Source organism: Scyliorhinus torazame, chromosome 4 (assembly GCF_047496885.1).
Source record: "Scyliorhinus torazame isolate Kashiwa2021f chromosome 4, sScyTor2.1, whole genome shotgun sequence".
Classification (NCBI taxonomy): Eukaryota; Metazoa; Chordata; class Chondrichthyes; order Carcharhiniformes; family Scyliorhinidae; genus Scyliorhinus; species Scyliorhinus torazame.
The window spans coordinates 201,307,735-201,325,294 of NC_092710.1; the positions used below are offsets into that span (position 1 = coordinate 201,307,735).

The following is a 17,560-nucleotide window of genomic DNA, read 5'->3' on the forward strand; positions in this document are numbered from 1 at the left end:
AATGGCCGTTGGCCGCCGGCCGCCGTGAATCCCGCCCCGCCGGTTGCCGAAGTCTCCGACAGGAGAAAGGTCGGCGGGGCGTTAATGTCGCCGCTGCCGCGGAGAATGTCACGGGTCTGCGCAAGGCAGCCGATTTCGGCCTGCCGATATTCTCCCTTCCGGATGGGCCGAAGTCCCGTCGACGTGATGACCGTTCACGTCGACGTAAATTAAACCTCCTTTTCATCGGCGTGACCCTGTGCTCCAGGTTCACGCCGACCAGCGTGGAGGTGAGTGACGGCCTGGGGGGTTGGCTCTGGGCAGGCGATGGCGTGGTCGCAGTCTGAATGCGTGAGGAGAGGTGTGTCTCGGCTTGTGTGTGTGTGTGTGCGGCGGGGGGGGGGGGGGGGGGGGTGGTGGTTAGAGTAGGCTGGGCTCCGGGGGAGTGCCGGGAGGGGGTCCGTGCCGGGGAGGGGATGGGGGGGGTCCGTGCCGGGGAGGGAGATGGGGGGGTCCGTGCCGGGGAGGGGGATGGGGGGTCCGTGCCGGGGGGGGATGGGGGTGTCCGTGCGGGGTGAGGTTGGGGGGCGGGTCCGTGCCGGGGAGGGGGATGGGGGGGTCCATGCCGGGCTGGAGGTTGGGGGGGGGGTTCCGTGCCGGGGAGGGGGTTGGGGGGGTCCGTGCCGGGGTGGAGGTTGGGGGGGGGGGGGGTCCGTGCCGGGGTGGAGGTTTGGGGGGGGTCCGTGCCGGGGAGGGGGATGGGGGTGTCCGTGCCGGGGAGGGCGATGGGGGGGTCCGTGCCGGGGTGGAGGTTGGGGGGGGGGTCCGTGCCGGGGAGGGGATGGGGGGGTCCGTGCCGGGGAGGGGGGATGGGGGGTCCGTGCCAGGGAATGGGATGGGGTGTCCGTGCCGGGGTGGAGTTGGGGGGGTGTGTCCCGTGCCAGGGAGGGGATGGGGGGGTCCGTGCCGGGGTGGAGGTGGGGGGGTGTCCGTTGCCGGGGAGGGGTATGGGGGGGTCCGTGCCGGGGAGGGGGATGGGGGTGTCCGTGCATGGGTGGAGGTTGGGGGGGTCCGTGCGGGGAGGGGTGATGGGGGTGTCCGTGCCGGGGTGGAGGTTGGGGGGGGTCCGTGCCGGGGAGGGGGATGGGGGGGTCCGTGCCAGGATGGGGATGGGGGGGTCCGTGCCGGGGTGGAGGTTGGGGGGGGGTCCGTGCCGGGGAGGGGGATGGGTGGGTCCGTGCCGGGGAGGGGGATGGGGGTGTCCGTGCCGGGGTGGAGGTTGGGGGTGTCCCATGCCGGGGTGGAGGTTGGGGGGTGGTCCGTGCCGGGTAGGGGGATGGGGGGTCCGTGCCGGGGAGGAGGATGGGGGGGGGTCCGTGCCAGGGAGGGGGATGGGGTGTCCGTGCCGGGGTGGAGGTGGGGGGGGGTCCGTGCCGGGGAGGGGGATGGGGGGGGTCCGTGCCGGGTGGAGGTTGGGGGGGTCCATGCGGGGAGGGGTGATGGGGGTGTCCGTGCCGGGGGGAGGTTGAGTGGGGGGTCCGTGCCGGGGAGGGGATGGGGGTGTCCGTTGCCGGGGTGGAAGTTGGGGGGGGGGTCCGTGCCGGGGAGGGGGATGGGGGGGTCCGTGCCGGGGGTGGGAGGTTGGGGGGGGGTCCGTGCCGGGGAGTGGGATGGGGGGGTCCGTGCCGGGGATGGGGATGGGGGGGGTCCGTGCCAGGGAGGGGGATGGGGTGTCCGTGCCGGGGTGGAGGTTGGGGGGGGTCCGTGCCGGGGAGGGGGATGGGGGGGTCCGTGCCGGGGAGGGGGATGGGGGTGTCCGTGCCAGGGTGGAGGTTGGGGGGGGTCCGTGCCGGGGAGGGGTGATGGGGGTGTCCGTGCCGGGGTGGAGGTTGGGGGGGGGTCCGTGCCGGGGAGGGGGATGGGGGGTGTCCGTGCCGGGGTGGAAGTTGGGGGGGGTCCGTTCGGGGAGGGAGATGGGGGGTTCCGTGCCGGGCTGGAGGTTGGGGGGTGTCGTGCCGGGGTGGAGGTTGGGGGGGGGGTCTGTGCCGGGGTGAGGATGAGGGGGGGGGGGTGTCCGTGCCGGGGTGGAGGTTGGGGGGGGGGGTCCGTGCCGGGGGGGGGGGGGTGGTCCCTGCTGGGGAGCGGGTGGGAGGGCAAGTGAGTTGGTCCACCTGGCCAGGTGCCAGCCTCCAACAGTTGGACCCATGCGGTCATGCCACCTGGCTGGGGGAGGAGGGGATATGGGCAATGATGACATGTCGTTGTTCCCCTCCCCCCCACCAGGCCGTCTTGTTTTCAGATCATCAGCGATGTTGGCCGCCGTGGCGGCAGCCGCTCATGTCTATGTTGCCCTGGATGAGGAGGAGGAGGAGGAGGAGCGTGCCAGAGAGGCGGCGCAGGCTGCTGCAGAGGGGCAGGCGGCAGCCGCCCAGGCTGGAGGGACACCCGACCGACAGGACGAGGAGGGGGAGGAGGACGTCGCGGCCCCACGGCAACGGAGGCACCCAAGTGCGCCCCGTGTGTACCGGCCCAGGCAGTCATACCAGGACCTCACGGACCGGGAATGCAGGAGGAGACTCCGGATGAGCCGGGAAACCGTGGCACACATCTGCCACCTGCTGGCACACCTGTCACCGCGTGGCACTGGCGGGGGACACCCTCTCCCCATGTCTGTCAAGGTTACGGTGGCCCTGAACTTTTATGCAACGGGGTTCCAGGCACCGAGTGGGGACCTGTCCGGCATATCACAGACATCGGTGCACCGGTGCATCGGGCAGTGACAGATGCCCTATATGCCATGGCGCACCGCTACATCCCGCTTCCCCGTGGACCGGGCCAGCCAAGATGCCCGGGCCGTGGGCTTCTCTGCCGTGGCCGGTTTCCCCATTGTCCAGGGCGCGATCGATGGGATGCACGTCGCCGTGCGGCCACCTGCAGATAGCAGGGCCGTGTTCACTAATAGGAAGGGGACCTATTCGATGAACGTACAGGTGGTCTGCGACCACCGCATGATGATCCTGCACGTCTGCACCCAGGCAGTGTACACGACCATTCGTGTTGTCGCGGTCATCCATCCCGGCATGTACAAGGGACGCCATCCCCGGCTGAGGGGCTGGTTGCTGGGCGACAGGGCTACCCATTGCGATCGTGGCTGATGACGCCTATACGGAGGCCACGCAATGAGGCGGAGAACCGCTACAATGATGCCCATGTAGCGACAAGGGGAGTGATAGAGAGGTGCTTTGGCGTGCTGAGATGCGTTTCAGGTGCCTGGACCTCTCTGAGGGTGCCCTCCAGTATCGGTCAGATAGGGTCGGCCGCATCATTGTGGTGTGCTGCGTCCTGCACAACATAGCCCAACAGAGGGGCGATGTGCCGCAGGCAGAGGAGGGCGGAGTGGAGGAGCAGCAGGGAGAGGCGCAGTCCTCCCCAGATGAGGGGGATGGGGGTAATGGTCAGGGCAGACGGGGTAGACACAGGCGGGTGGCTGTCCACCGTTACCGGCTGGGGGCCCAGCGGGGTACGGGACAGACTGATAGACGCCCCGCTTCACTGACTAGATGGGCGTGGGAATCGGGTAGTATGGCCACAGAACGCACACCATGGCAACAGCCGACCACCCACACCCCCCACCCATCCACCACCCAGCACCCTCACCCCCCTCCCCAACCCCACCCACCCCCACCCGCATGCACGCCTCCCCCCCCCCATTGCCGATCCACCTGCGGCACAACGGGCCGGGCTCACACAGTTGCGGGTGGACGCGTGTCTATCGCAGGCCATGGAGGATGATGACAACCCGCCCTGCGGTGAGCTCCTGGCTCTACATTGTTGGACTATGTCTGACCCATGGCCACAGTACCACCATCCACCCGGACCATCCCTGCATGCGGCTGTGACACTGCAGCGCACGGTCCGTCCTCTGCCCCGGGGGATGTAGATGGCGGCCCAGGGGGAAGAGGGCAGACTCTCCTGGGGCTGAAGTAAGACCACCCCTCACACACACACTTGCGCTCAACGTACATGACACCCCCGCACACTTTGGACGAGCACAAAGGCAGCTTCTGTAGGTGTTGTAACATTGACTTAATAACCAAAGGAGTTCATGCACGTGCCCTAGCACCTAAAACTCATCTGTGCCCTGCAACCGTGCCAACTTACTCAGTGTCTAATTGTTTGGCCTTACGGGCCCTTTGACTACGTCTACGTAGTTCCCCAGACGGTACAGCAGAACTGGAGGTGGACTCCTGTGATCCTGCCCTCTGACACTGGATCCCTTTGGCGGCCGTTTCCTGGGGCGTCCTGGCCTAGATGGGCCAGGCTGCGGCCCGGGCGACTGGGATGGCGAGCTGCCAGCCCTGTCCTGCCCGTTGCCCACCCGATGCACCTGGGACGGAAGGGGTGGAGTCCGAGGTGTCGCGGTGTACTGGGACCTCCCCTACAGAGGGAGCCGGGACGGACCACAGCACCTCCTCCTCCCTCGGGGTGCCCGATGGCCCCCAGGCCTCTACATGGGTGGGGGATGCGAACGGACTGGCCATCCGACGCCCCCCCGACATCTGGCGCTGCCAGTCCTGGAGGCCCGTGCTGGTATCGACAGGGGTCTGCAGGTTTGCAGCCATGGAGCCCAGGGGGTTGGCAAACCCTGTCTGTGACAGTGCGACGCCGGCTCGCACATGGCCACTGGCGCCGATGCCCTCAGCGATGGCCTGCAGAGACTGGGCCATGGCCTGCTGGACTGGGCCATGGCCTGCTGAGACTGGGCCATGGCCTGCAGAGGACTGGGCCATGGCCTGCTGAGACTGGGCTATGGCATTGAGCGCCTCTGCCATCTGGCGCTGGCACTGGCTTATGGCTCCTGTGAGAGGGCAGCCATTTCCTGGGCCACAGACGCCGCCTGCACGGAAAGCCCCAGGCCTCGCAAACCGTTCCCCATGTCTGACACCGTCGCACCCATTGCCTCCACCGCGGACTCCACCCGTGCGGTGTCGGCCTGGGTGGCGCGCATGACCAGCACCACTCCCAGCTCCTGGACGCGGGTGGACTCCTCCACCTGCGACCGCAGCCGCCGCAAGCCGCCCGTCACCCTCTTCGCTTGTCTCCGGGTCGGTGGTTGCATCGGATCTATGTGTGAGTGTGGTAACTCCAGGAACCCGGGATCCATCTGGGCGGCAGATGTTCGCTGGGCTGGGCTGCCTCCGACCGCCCGGCCCCTCTGCTGCTCCTACCTCACCTGCTGTACCGGGACGGCTGTGTTGTGCGCACCAGTGAGTGTATCAGATGCCTCATCACTAAAGTGCCCAACCGAGGTGAGTGTTTCTGCGATGGTGGAGGGTGTGGTGACAGCAGTGGCGTTGTGTCCATGCTCTTCGTCCCACTCTGAGTCCATGGCACTTTGGGGTGGGGGTTCGTCTCCACCCATCCACTCTGAGTCACTGTCCGGTATTTCGTCTTCCTGGGTAGTGCTGTCCCGGGTTACTGCTGTCCCGGGTAATGGTGTCCCGGGTAGTGGTGTCCCGGGTAGTGGTGCCCTGGGTAGTGGTGCCCTGGGTAGTGGTGTCCTGGGTAGTGGTGTCCTGGCTCGGATGTGACGGGGGCCTGTTGGCTGCCCCCCCTCATCGCTGGGTGGTCGCTCCCGCACGTGACGGGGGTGTCATCTCCCTGTTGCTCCAGGTCTCTCCGTCTCCCGTGGTGTGCGAGGGGCATTCTGCAGCGTCGCATGCTGGAGGGTGCGGGTCTCTCCGTCTCCCGTGGGTCTCGAGGGGCATCCTGCGGGCGTCGCATGCCGGAGGGTCCGGGTCTCTCCGTCTCCCGTGGCCTCCGAGGGGCATCCTGCGGGCGTCGCATGCCGGAGGGTCCGGGTCTCTCCGTCTCCGTGGCCTCCCGAGGGGCATCCTGCGGGCGGTCTGCATCTGCGGGGATGGGGTGCCTGGACGTTTGGTCCTGCGATACACAATGAAGCATGCATGGTTAGACATCAGGCAGTGATCAGGTGATACGGGGGAGGGGGATATAGGGGAGGGGGGATATGGGGACGGGCTGTTGGTGGCTCACTTGCTACTAATGCCCCCGACCTCTACATCAGCAACCTCCCGGTCCTCAGGTCCACCAGCCAGTTCCAGGGCCCTTTCCTGGTGTTCGGTCAGTGGCCTCTCATCAGCGGGGCCTCCTCCAGTCCTCACATGCTCCCTATTGTTGTGTGCGCGCTTCTCCTGTGGGGGGGGGGGGGTCGGTGGCAGGGGGTAAAAGGCAACACTGTTAGGCAGGTATATGAATGCACGTCATCGGTTGCGCGTGCATTGCAGAGGTTAAGGTTAGGGCTGGATTCACTTGGGGATATGGGGGAGGGGGGATATGGGGGAGGGGGGATATGGGGAGGGGGGGATATGGGGGAGGGGGGGATATGGGGGAGGGGGAGATATGGGGAGGGGGTATATGGCAGGCTCACCCTCTGCCTGCTCTGACGACGTCGTTCACCTTCTTGTGGCACTGGGTGCCTGTCCGTGGTGTCAGGGCCACAGCGGTGACGGCCTCTGCCACTTCCCTCCACAGACGCCGGCTGTGGCGTGGGGCAACTCTGCGGCCGTGCCCGGGATACAGGGCGTCCCTCCTCTGCTCCACCGCGTCCAGGAGCGCCTCCACATCGCGTGACTCGAACCTCGGGGCTGAGCGGCGGCCAGCCATCCAGTTGGGTGTTGCAGTCGGGTGTTCCGGTCGGGTGGGGGGGAGCAGCGCGGCCTTATGAGCCGTCACGCCGTGCGGCGCGTATGACGCTGCACGGCGTGAACCACTGCGCAAGCGCGGATCCTGTTACGTCGCTGCTAGCCCATTTCGGGCCGGAGACTATCGACCCATTTTTCCGACGTGACGCAAGTCGGATTTGCGCCGTTTTTTGCGCCGATCGGCGGACTTTCCGCCGATAACGGAGAATTTCGCCCCTGATTCCAAGGCCACCTGGAGAATTGGAGAAATGCTTAGCTGTGGTTGGGAAGACTCCACACTCTGGACTATTCTGCCAAATTAACCCATTTAAAAAGAAAATCTGCGTGGATTAAAAGCAGTTCTGTGAACTATTTGGGGGCGGGGTCTATTACGTCCATAAAGATCTGCACAATCAATTAAGGTGGTAAACATGCTTTTATTGTTATTGAAAAACTGGAAATATTTTTCACTTTCAAGAAAATACTTGGCAGTGTTCCCATCTCCACAAAGTTTCTGATTCTTTATTTGGGATTTTGATCTTTATTTCGATACGGGGTGGGATATACCGACCAAACCAACACCTGTTTTTCGGCAGCGAAGGTGGCCCCCCTGCAGGAATTTCTGGTGCCAACTTTTACGATGGAATTTCCCGTTGACTGCATCCCTCGTTGCCAGGAAACTGTGCACCGTCGGTGGGAGTGGGATATCCCGCCGGCGAGAACAGCCAGTAAATTCCGCCCACTGACCGTTTTTCCCATGTAGATCACAATCTGTACGGTATTTGGAACCCACCCAATAATTGTAAGTGTCAAATATCGATTCAGATGCAGGGGTCAATTTTCACATTTGTTTGTGGCAGAAACTGGACTTTAACTTAACAAATTATTGTGTTTTATTTCTTAGTTATAATTTTTATTATTAAGCTTTAATCATCAAAGAGCGGGCGAGGTGTCCTGGGCAATAAAGTATCCCCCAGCCAACACGATTAAAATACAAGGAGATGATCTGATCCATTATACCACTGATGCTTGTGGGACCTTGCGGTCTGCACATTGGCAAAAAGGTTTGCCGACCAATTAATTTTATCTCTTAGGGTTTCTCCCTCCCTGCATGTCTGATGATGCATATCAACAATAATCAACGGAAAGCTGCAGGAAATGAGCTATTTTTGAAAAGAAAATGGAGCAAAAGGAGAGAAAAATAGAACCTGTGGTTAAATACTGCTTAAGAAGTTTTGAGATTGTCAGCAGATTCAGAAATAAAATGCAAATTAGTCATCTTTCCTAAATTATCTTGCTCCATTTTACAGATGATAATAGTCTTTATTATTGTCACAATTAGGCTTACATTAACACTGCAATGAGGTTACTGTGAGAGCCTTGGTCTGGAGACCGCATGGTGTGCCTGTACCGCCACTTGCTGGTTGGAGTTCGCACACCATCCAACTATAATATAGCCCACAGGCATATCACCAGTGGTTAGCTCTGCTGCCTCATAGCTCCAGGGTCCTGGGTTCAATTCTGGCCTCGGGTGATTGTGTGGAGTTTGCACTTTCTCCTCGTGTTTGCTTGGGTTTCCTCCGGGTGCTCCGGTTTCCTCCCACAGTCCAAAGATGTGCCAGTTAGGTGGATTGGCCATGCTAAATTGCCCCTTGGTGTCCAAAAGGTTAGGTGGGGTTACTGGGTATGGGGATAGGGTGGACGTGTGGGTTTAAGTGGGGTCCACTTTCCAAAGGCCAGTGCAGACTCAATGGGCTGAATGGCCTCCTTCTGCACTGTAAATTTGATGATTCTATGAAAATTCACATTTTAAATACAAGATACACATTTTAAAATGAAATAAACATATGTTGCTTCATCACTCCAGTTGTGCCGAGCTTCTTTTCAATATATCACTACAGAGATTTTTTCATCAAAACACATTTTTTCTTCAATGAAAGCAATTTTCTAGAGACAGAAAATCGAAATTGTAGTGCAGATAAGAAACAAAAACAGTCTATTCACATTGTTGTTCTGATAATAATACATTAATGGTAGCGAACATGGTAACAAAAACAAGTTAACTTGTAACTTTCTGATATATAACACACACCTTTTTGTCTGTGCCTGGAAGTCAAATCCTCACTACTCAACTGCTCTTCATCCTGATATTAAAGCCATTAGATTTCCTGCGAAATTTGATGGATAAGAAATTTTTGTTGTAAGATGCAACTTAATAGATTGCATTGGAAATTGATTCCAGGAGATGCATGCTGTTCAGTATTTATTATATTACATCTTGGGGATAAGTATAGATTTATTCAATTTTCTTTTTATATTCCTATATCATCTTCACCAATGTGGAGAAAGCTGATGGAAAGAGCTGGAAAAGTTACCTTGCTCTTTTTCAAATGCTACTTTATAACTGACCACTTGAAGGCGCACCAGAGCTGTTAAGGTAACTGAAATGGGTTACAATTTGTGCATGCACAGGAATGAAGTCATAGCGTTTGTCCATTAATCCAATTGTGCACAAAATGGGTGCGCAGAGCAGGGTTTACCATTTACATTCCTGCTTGCCTGGTCCTAGCAGGCACATGAAATTGGTGCTGGGAGTCGAAGCAAAACAGTAATTGTTTGGTGCAGTCTATGGCTAGGAATTGGAGATACTGGCCGGGACTGAAGACGATGGCTTCAACCTTCCAAATGTTAATGATGTAATTTGTGACGTTGATTAGATTCATTTCAGAGCTGTGGCAGGGATTGGAAGCTGATTGGAGATGAGAGAAAGATGGGCATGAGAATTTCATGGTTGATAACATGCTCAAAGACTTTGGAGGGAAAGGAAAATTAGAGGTGGGAGGTGGAGCGTTGGTGGGGCATTGTGGAGTATCTGAGGAGAGGGCTGGTGATGGGGGGGGGGGGGGGGGGGCTGGTGGAGGGGAGAGTACCTCAGGATGAAGAGCTGTTAACAATATCAGCTAACAGGAAGATAAGTTTATGGGTTTAACCACGTGGTGGCATGAGGATAATGGAAGCACAAGGTAGGTTGAATGGGGAAGATAGGTTTGGAGAGAACTTGGGATAGGAGAAAGATTAGAGAAAGGTGTCAGTTCAGAGCTAGGATAGAGTAAAACAGAATAACACAGCGCACAGTCAAAAGCTGACACTGAGCCTAAGTAGATATCAAGATCTGCGGCCAAAGCTTGGTTCAAGAGTTGAGGGGGTGGAAATGGGGGTTAATTTAAGGATTGACTTAAAAGCAGTGAGGAAACTAGCCACCGGTAGGAGGAAATTCAATGTGAAGTGAGGAGACCAGATCTGTTGTGGTCCAGCTGAATTCTCACAATGGGTGCGGTGTGGAAAAATACTGACCAAATATATTCTTGTTGCATTACAGAATTTGACTAGTTAAATGAAAATATTGCGTTGTCAAGTGCTGAATACACAGAGGATATCAAATTAGTTTATTGTAAAGTGTTTTATTGCAAAATGCTAAAATAAATAGTTTAACATTGACATTTAATGTGGAGCAGACTTGCTGATTATTTAGTTTTTTTAAAGTTGAGACACCAAGGTAAACCAAGTCTAATCCTCACAGTGAAAAATGCGCTGTGATTGAAAAGAGTAAAAGAGAGGAAATGAGTTAAAGCAAGAAGTAATTTAACCAAAGGCTTTCTAAGGATGCGATCCTACGGACATGCTGTGCCAGAAAGGCAGCTCACCTTGCCGCAGCATGGCCGTTGAAAGCTGGGAGACCCCACTCCCGGGATCACCCGGCTCGCAATGCCTCGCGAAATTCAACACAATCTCGAAAGACATTGTGGTGTGAATCCTGCCCACAATGGGCGAGATCACATTTTAGCAAATTTGCATATTAGAGCGTGTCATTTTGGGTGAGTTTGGTGGGGTGTTTCTCGCTGGCTTTTTGGGTGAGATCCACACCAGTATTCACCCATACTTGGGCCGTAAATCTCTCCAGTCATTGCGATTCACTTTTCCCGCCAGCAATAACACCCCTGCCCGTGGGTTTCCCGGCAACGTGGGGTCGTTTCAAATGGAAAACCAATTGACAGAAGATTAAGGGTGCGATTGTCTAGCTATGTTGCGCTTGAGTGAGAGCACAATGCGTCCGGTGAATCCTGGAAGAGGTCTCCTGCGGGCCTGCTGGCAGCCTCTGCACCTCGCGGGATACAATTAAGTCTCGTGAAGCATTGGAATCGGAACTCCGCCCAATATTGGCATGACCAAATTGCACTCACTGAAGTAGGTCTTAAACCTACTTGAGGTCTACCTACCCAGGGTCTATCGGCCTTCCTTGATTCACTGGCCTCCCCAGCAAAGCTGCAGCCAGGTGCTGATCAATGCTGAGAACGTGGAGCAGGCGGAACGGCACCTGGGAGTCTCCCGGGCCATCGGTGCAGGGTTGCCCCCTGGCCCTCCCCCAGGAATTTGGGCACCTTTGCACTGCCCAGCTGGCACCTTGGCACTGCCACCCTGGCACTGCCAAGGTGTCCATGTGGCACTGCCAAGCTGGCTGAAGCACAGCCTGGGTACCAGAGTGGCAGGGCAAAGGTGTCTGGCTGCAAGGGTGGCACTGCCAAGGGTCAGGGCCTGAGGCGGGCCATGCCCATAAAAGGAGGGTGGAGGGGCCGTTAAAAGGATGGGGGATATGCAGGGCAGGTAAGTAGGGACCTCCGGGGGGCAGCAGGGTCGCACAGGGTGTACTGGAAAGCGGCAAGGTGGCACAGTGGGTAGCACTGCTGCCTCACGGCACCGAGGACCCGGGTTCAATCCCAGCCCCAGATCACTGTCCATGTGGACTTTGCACATTCTCCCCATGTTTCTCACCCCCACAACCCAAAGATGAGCAGGATAAGTGGATTGGCCACACTGAGGGAGTTTCTCCCTGATCCATCCCATATTTAGAGCTTTTTGCTTGACGCTGGTTTAGCACAGTGGGTTAAACAGCTGGCTTGTAATGCAGAACAAGACCAGCAGTGCGGGTTCAATTCCCGTTAAAGTCTCCCTGAACAGGCGCAGGAATGTGGCGACTAGGGGCTTTTCACAGTAACTTCATTGAAGCCTACTTGTGACAATAAGTGATTATTATTATTTTTCAGCAATGGGGAGCTGAACTCACCGGCGATACCGACTCCTCAGGCTTGAGGGGCGGAGTGGCCTACTCCTACTCCCAATGTGTATGATGTTTATATTTCTGTCTCCCCTTGTCAAGTTCAGAGAGTGAGCCACCCTAGGCCATTCTTGATAATTTTTCATTACCTGGCTAAGGATCAAATAGAGTTTCCTTGCATGGCCAGTGACGTTACAGCGACAAAGCAGGAGCAGCTCTGGGGAATATCATGGCCTTTGCAACAGGTCAGAGAAAGTTTTACCTTGCTTTTGGTCCATGATATGGTTGAATGGATTAAGGTCATGAAACACAACAACTCCATACTCCCAGAATGCCCTGATCCACTGCAATTCGCATACCGCCACAAACGGTGCACAGCAAACGCCATCTCCCTGGCCCTACACTTATCCCTGGAGTATCTCAATAACAAGGACTCCTACGCAGACTCCTATTCATTGACCACAGCTCCACCTACAACACCATAATCCCAGTCACGCTCATATCAAAGCTCCAAAACCTAGGACTTGGCTCCTCTCTCTGCAACTGGATCCTCGACTTCCTGGCCCATGGATCACAATCAATAAGGATAAACAACAACACCTCTTCCACGATAGTCCTCAATACTGGGGCCCCACAATGCTGCGTACTTAGTCCCTTACTATATTTTGCCACACAACTGTGTGGCAAAATCTGGCTCCAACTCCATAATAATTCAGGAATGTAGCAAGATCGAGACTGGTTCTAATTACACTCAAATCAACTGGAAAGGAAGGCGAAGTTGAATGCATTTTTTGTATTTCTTGAAGCTGCAGAGAATCTGTTGGCTCTGCTCTGTGACGTCACCTATCACTGTGATGTCACATCCGTAGTAGGTTGAATATGTTCAAGGACTGAGACTTTCTCACTCAGAGTGCCGACAATTTGGAAAGCAAATGGAGTGAGAAGCATCACCTATGGTAAGTCTTTTTTAAAAAACAAAAACAAATATTCTTAACAGCATCATTTTTGCCCTCAAATTTTATTTAGGGAAGAAATAGGCCAGAAATTCTGTATTGACCACGAGTTTGTCTAATCTGACTAGGATGGGGGAGAAACTAATTTGGGCCAGAATTAATTTTGATGGGTTTCTGCCACTGTCAGGTATTGATGGCAATCTATTTAAAATGTTTCACGTGAAGTGGTTTCAGAATTGCTTGTGGGACATTGCGAACTTTTCAGGACTTTCTGGCCTTGGACATATTTCTTTACAGGGAGTCCATCTAGCAATCTCGGCATGTGGAAGGGCTGCAGCAGCAGAAGGAAGGAGCAAACATTGCTGAATCTGTAGAAAAGGCAAATAGAAAGAAATATGTTCAGAAGAATTCTTTGATCCCCTGTGAACTTTATGGGCCCTGGAAAATATATGCAGCTCTCTGAGGAGCAGCACGTGTGGAGACTTTGCTTCTCTAAGAAGTCTGTGACAGAGTTGTACACCTCGGCTTGTAAAACTTTGCCTTTTTACAGTCACCATCGCTGCCACTCTCAACCTTTTGGTCTGTGGCTTCTTTGAAGAAACTGTACCATAAGGGTCGAGCACATAAAAGGTTAACATAGGACTGGGTACAGGATTGCCCACAGAATGATGTAAAAGAGCACGTGACCCGAGTCTACAGGCAGAGACGTGTGGAGAGGCAAGCATGGAGACAACGTCTCACTCAGACCTCATCCTGTGTCGATGCATATAGTTACAACTAATTCATAACCACTTGCTGTTAAACTATATGTGGTAGTATGTATTGGGGGTCATGTGGGACTGGAAGCCCTAATGTCATTGGCTGACAGATCCCGGGTCCTGGTTGGCCGTTGACCTCTAGCTCCGCCCTGAAGGCGGAGTATAAGAAGCTGGAGTCTTCCCCCGCAGGCCAGTTTACTATCGAGCTGCGGGGGAACAGACACGCTTAATAAAGCCTCATCGACTTCACTCTATTCGTCTCACGGAGTCTTTGTGCGCTACAATTTATTAAGCGTGCCTAAAAAGGACTATGGAGCTCAGGATCATTCCGGAATGCCTGAGGATCAGCCCCCACGCAGTGAACGCGGCAGCAGCCTTCAAGCACTGGCAGACTTGCTTCGAGGCCTACCTCAGAATGACCACCGGCCGGGTCACAGAAGATCAAAAACTGCAGGTCCTGCACTCGAGGGTGAGCACGGAGATTTTCTCCCTCATCGAAGACGCGGAGGATTTCCAGACGGCGTTCGCAGCACTGAAAAGTCTCTATGTCCGCCCAGTTAACCAAATCTACGCTCGCTACCAGCTCGCGACGAGACGGCAAGCTCCCGGAGAATCGATGGACGAATTCTACGCCGCACTGCTGATTTTGGGACGAGCCTGCAGCTGCCCGTCGGTGAACGCAAACGAACACACGGACATGTTAATGCGCGATGCTTTTGTGGCAGGTATGCAATCCTCCCAAATCCGCCAAAGACTTCTAGAAAAAGAGTCGCTAGGACTCTCAGAGGCACGGGCCCTAGCAGCCTCCCTAGACGTGGCCGCGTGTAATACCCGCGCCTACGGCCCCGACCGCGCGGCAACCCATTGGGCCCCGTACGTACCCGTCGCGGCAAACCCCCTACCCCCCGCCCCGGACACCCCACAGGCTTGCGCGGTCCAAACGCCGAGTCGCACCGGGGGCACCCGCTGTTATTTCTGCGGCCAGGCAAAACACCCCCGACAGCGCTGCCCGGCCCGCGCAGCTATCTGCAAAAGCTGCGGCAAAAAGGGCCATTATGCGGTTGTGTGCCGGTCCCGCGAGATTGCCGCTGTCCCGGGAGAACAGGGAGCCCTGCAAGCCGTTTACGCGCCCCAACCCCCCCAGCACGCCATGTACGACCCGCAGGCGCAGCCGCTCTGGGTCCCGACCGCCGCGGTCCCGGGAGAACAGGGAGCCCTGCATGCCGCTTACGCTCCCCAACCCCCCTCCCCGCAGCCCATGTATGATCCGCCGCCGGCGCTACCGCTTTGGGTCCCGGCCAACACTCTCCACGGAGAGGAGAGAGTTTTGCGCGTCCCTAACGCCCCCCTAACCCCCACCCCACGCCCCACGCCTGACCCGCCGGCGCCACCTACTTGGGCCCCGACCACCGCTGTCCCCGGTGAGGGAGCTCCGCGCGGTCCTAGCGCTCGCGGTCCTAGCGCTCATGGTCCTAGCGCTCGCGGTCCTAGCGCTCCCCAGCCCCCCCAGCGCACCATGTGCGACCCGCAGACGCCGCCATTTTGGGTCCCGGCCACCACGAGGGGAGGAGGGGCGCCACCATCTTGGACCGCCCCAGACCTGTACGACGCGTGGGGCGGCCATTTTGTCCACCCCCGCCACCATCTTGTGACCCCCAGCCACGTGCGATGTATGGGGGCGGCCATTTTGTCCATCCCCGACGCCATCTTGGACCGCAACAACGGACCCCACTCCACTACTACAACCACGTCTCGCTTCAATTACGCTCGATCAAGCTCGGCCCCGGACACTCCAGACGACGACGACAACGGTGCTAATAAATGGCCACGAGACGCCATGCCTAGTCGACTCCGCGAGCACGGAGAGCTTTATACACCCCGACACGGTAAGACGCTGTTCCTTGACCACCTATCCCAGCGCACAAAAGATTTCCCTAGCTGCAGGATCCCACTCCGTACAGATCCAGGGATTATGCATAGTTACCCTAACGGTGCAGGGGAGGGAGTTCAAAAACTACAAACTAAACGTCCTTCCCCAACTCTGTGCCCCCACCTTGCTGGGATTAGATTTCCAATGCAATCTACAGAGCCTTACGTTCAAATTCGGCGGCCCAATACCCCCACTCACTATCTGCGGCCTCGCAACCCTCAAGGTGCAACCCCCGTCCTTGTTTGCGAACCTCACCCCGGATTGCAAACCCGTCGCCACTAGGAGCAGACGGTACAGCACCCAGGACCGGACATTCATTCGGTCCGAAGTCCAGCGGCTACTAAAGGAGGGCATAATCCAGGCCAGCAATAGTCCCTGGAGAGCGCAGGTGGTAGTAGTGAAGACAGGGGAGAAACAAAGGATGGTCATTGACTATAGCCAGACCATCAACAGGTACACACAACTAGACGCGTACCCTCTCCCCCGCATATCCGACATGGTCAACCGGATTGCCCAATATAAAGTCATCTCCACCGTGGACCTCAAGTCCGCCTACCATCAGCTCCCCATCCGCCCAAGTGACCGCAAGTACAAAGCCTTCGAGGCAGGCGGGCGATTATACCATTTCCTACGGGTCCCTTTTGGCGTCACAAACGGGGTCTCGGTCTTCCAACGGGAGATGGACCGAATGGTTGATCAACATGGGTTGCGGGCCACGTTCTCGTATCTCGACAATGTAACCATCTGCGGCCACGATCAGCAGGACCACGACGCCAACCTCCAAAAATTCCTCCACACCGCCAAAGCCTTGAACCTCACGTACAACGAGGACAAGTGCGTGTTTAGCACCGATCGGCTAGCCATTCTGGGCTACGTAGTGCGCAATGGAATAATACGCCCCGACCCCGAACGTATGCGCACACTCATGGAATTTCCTCTCCCGCACTGCCCAAAAGCCCTGAAACGCTGCCTGGGGTTCTTTTTATACTACGCCCAGTGGGTCCCCCAATACGCAGACAAGGCCCGCCCCCTAATACAGACCACGACCTTCCCTCTGTCGACAGAGGCTTGCCAGGTCTTCAGCCGCATCAAAGCGGATATCGCAAAGGCCACGATGCGTGCCATCGATGAGTCCCTCCCCTTCCAGGTCGAGAGCGACGCCTCCGACATAGCTCTAGCGGCCACCCTTAACCAAGCGGGCAGACCCGTGGCCTTTTTCTCCCGGACCCTCCACGCCTCAGAAATCCGCCACTCTTCAGTAGAAAAGGAAGCCCAAGCCATAGTGGAAGCTGTGCGACATTGGAGGCATTACCTGGCCGGCAGGAGATTCACTCTCCTCACGGACCAACGGTCGGTAGCCTTCATGTTCGATAATGCACAGCGGGGCAAAATCAAAAACGACAAGATCTTAAGGTGGAGGATCGAGCTCTCCACCTTCAACTATGAGATTTTGTATCGTCCCGGAAAGCTGAACGAGCCGTCCGATGCCCTATCCCGCGGCACATGTGCCAACGCACAAATTAACTGCCTCCAAACCCTCCACGAGGACCTCTGCCACCCGGGGGTCACTCGGTTTTACCACTTCATCAAGTCCCGCAATCTCCCATACTCTTTAGAGGAGGTCCGTACAGTCACAAGGGACTGCCACATCTGCGCGGAATGCAAGCCGCATTTTTTCAGGCCGGATGGAGCGCACCTGATTAAGGCTTCCCGCCCCTTTGAACGCCTCAGTCTCGATTTCAAAGGGCCCCTCCCCTCCACCGACCGCAACGCATATTTTCTTAATGTGGTGGACGAATACTCCCGCTTCCCTTTTGCCATTCCCTGTTCTGACATGACCGCGGCCACAGTCATGAAAGCCCTGAACAGCATCTTCACACTGTTCGGTTACCCCGCATACGTCCACAGCGACAGGGGGTCCTCTTTCATGAGTGACGAGCTGCGCCAGTTCCTGCTCAGCAAGGGCATAGCCTCAAGCAGGACGACCAGCTACAACCCCCGGGGGAACGGGCAAGTAGAGAGGGAGAACGGCACGGTCTGGAAGGTCGTCCTACTGGCCCTACGGTCCAGGGACCTCCCAGTTTCACGGTGGCAGGAGGTCCTCCCGGACGCTCTCCACTCCATCC

The 17,560-nt window shown here is 57.0% G+C and overlaps 2 long non-coding RNA genes across 2 annotated transcripts in view; one reads left to right on the forward strand and one right to left on the reverse strand.

The window, feature by feature from the left end:
- LOC140410697 (uncharacterized) overlaps positions 1-8,821 on the reverse strand; it is a 122,146-nt gene extending 113,325 nt beyond the window's left edge. The window contains exon 1 of the long non-coding RNA XR_011940707.1: positions 8,773-8,821. This is a non-coding gene — a long non-coding RNA (uncharacterized lncRNA). The remainder of the gene's footprint in view (positions 1-8,772) is intronic.
- A 3,860-nt stretch (positions 8,822-12,681) lies between these two features.
- LOC140410696 (uncharacterized) overlaps positions 12,682-17,560 on the forward strand; it is a 61,529-nt gene continuing 56,650 nt past the window's right edge. Inside the window, exon 1 of the long non-coding RNA XR_011940706.1 lies at positions 12,682-12,749. This is a non-coding gene — a long non-coding RNA (uncharacterized lncRNA). The remainder of the gene's footprint in view (positions 12,750-17,560) is intronic.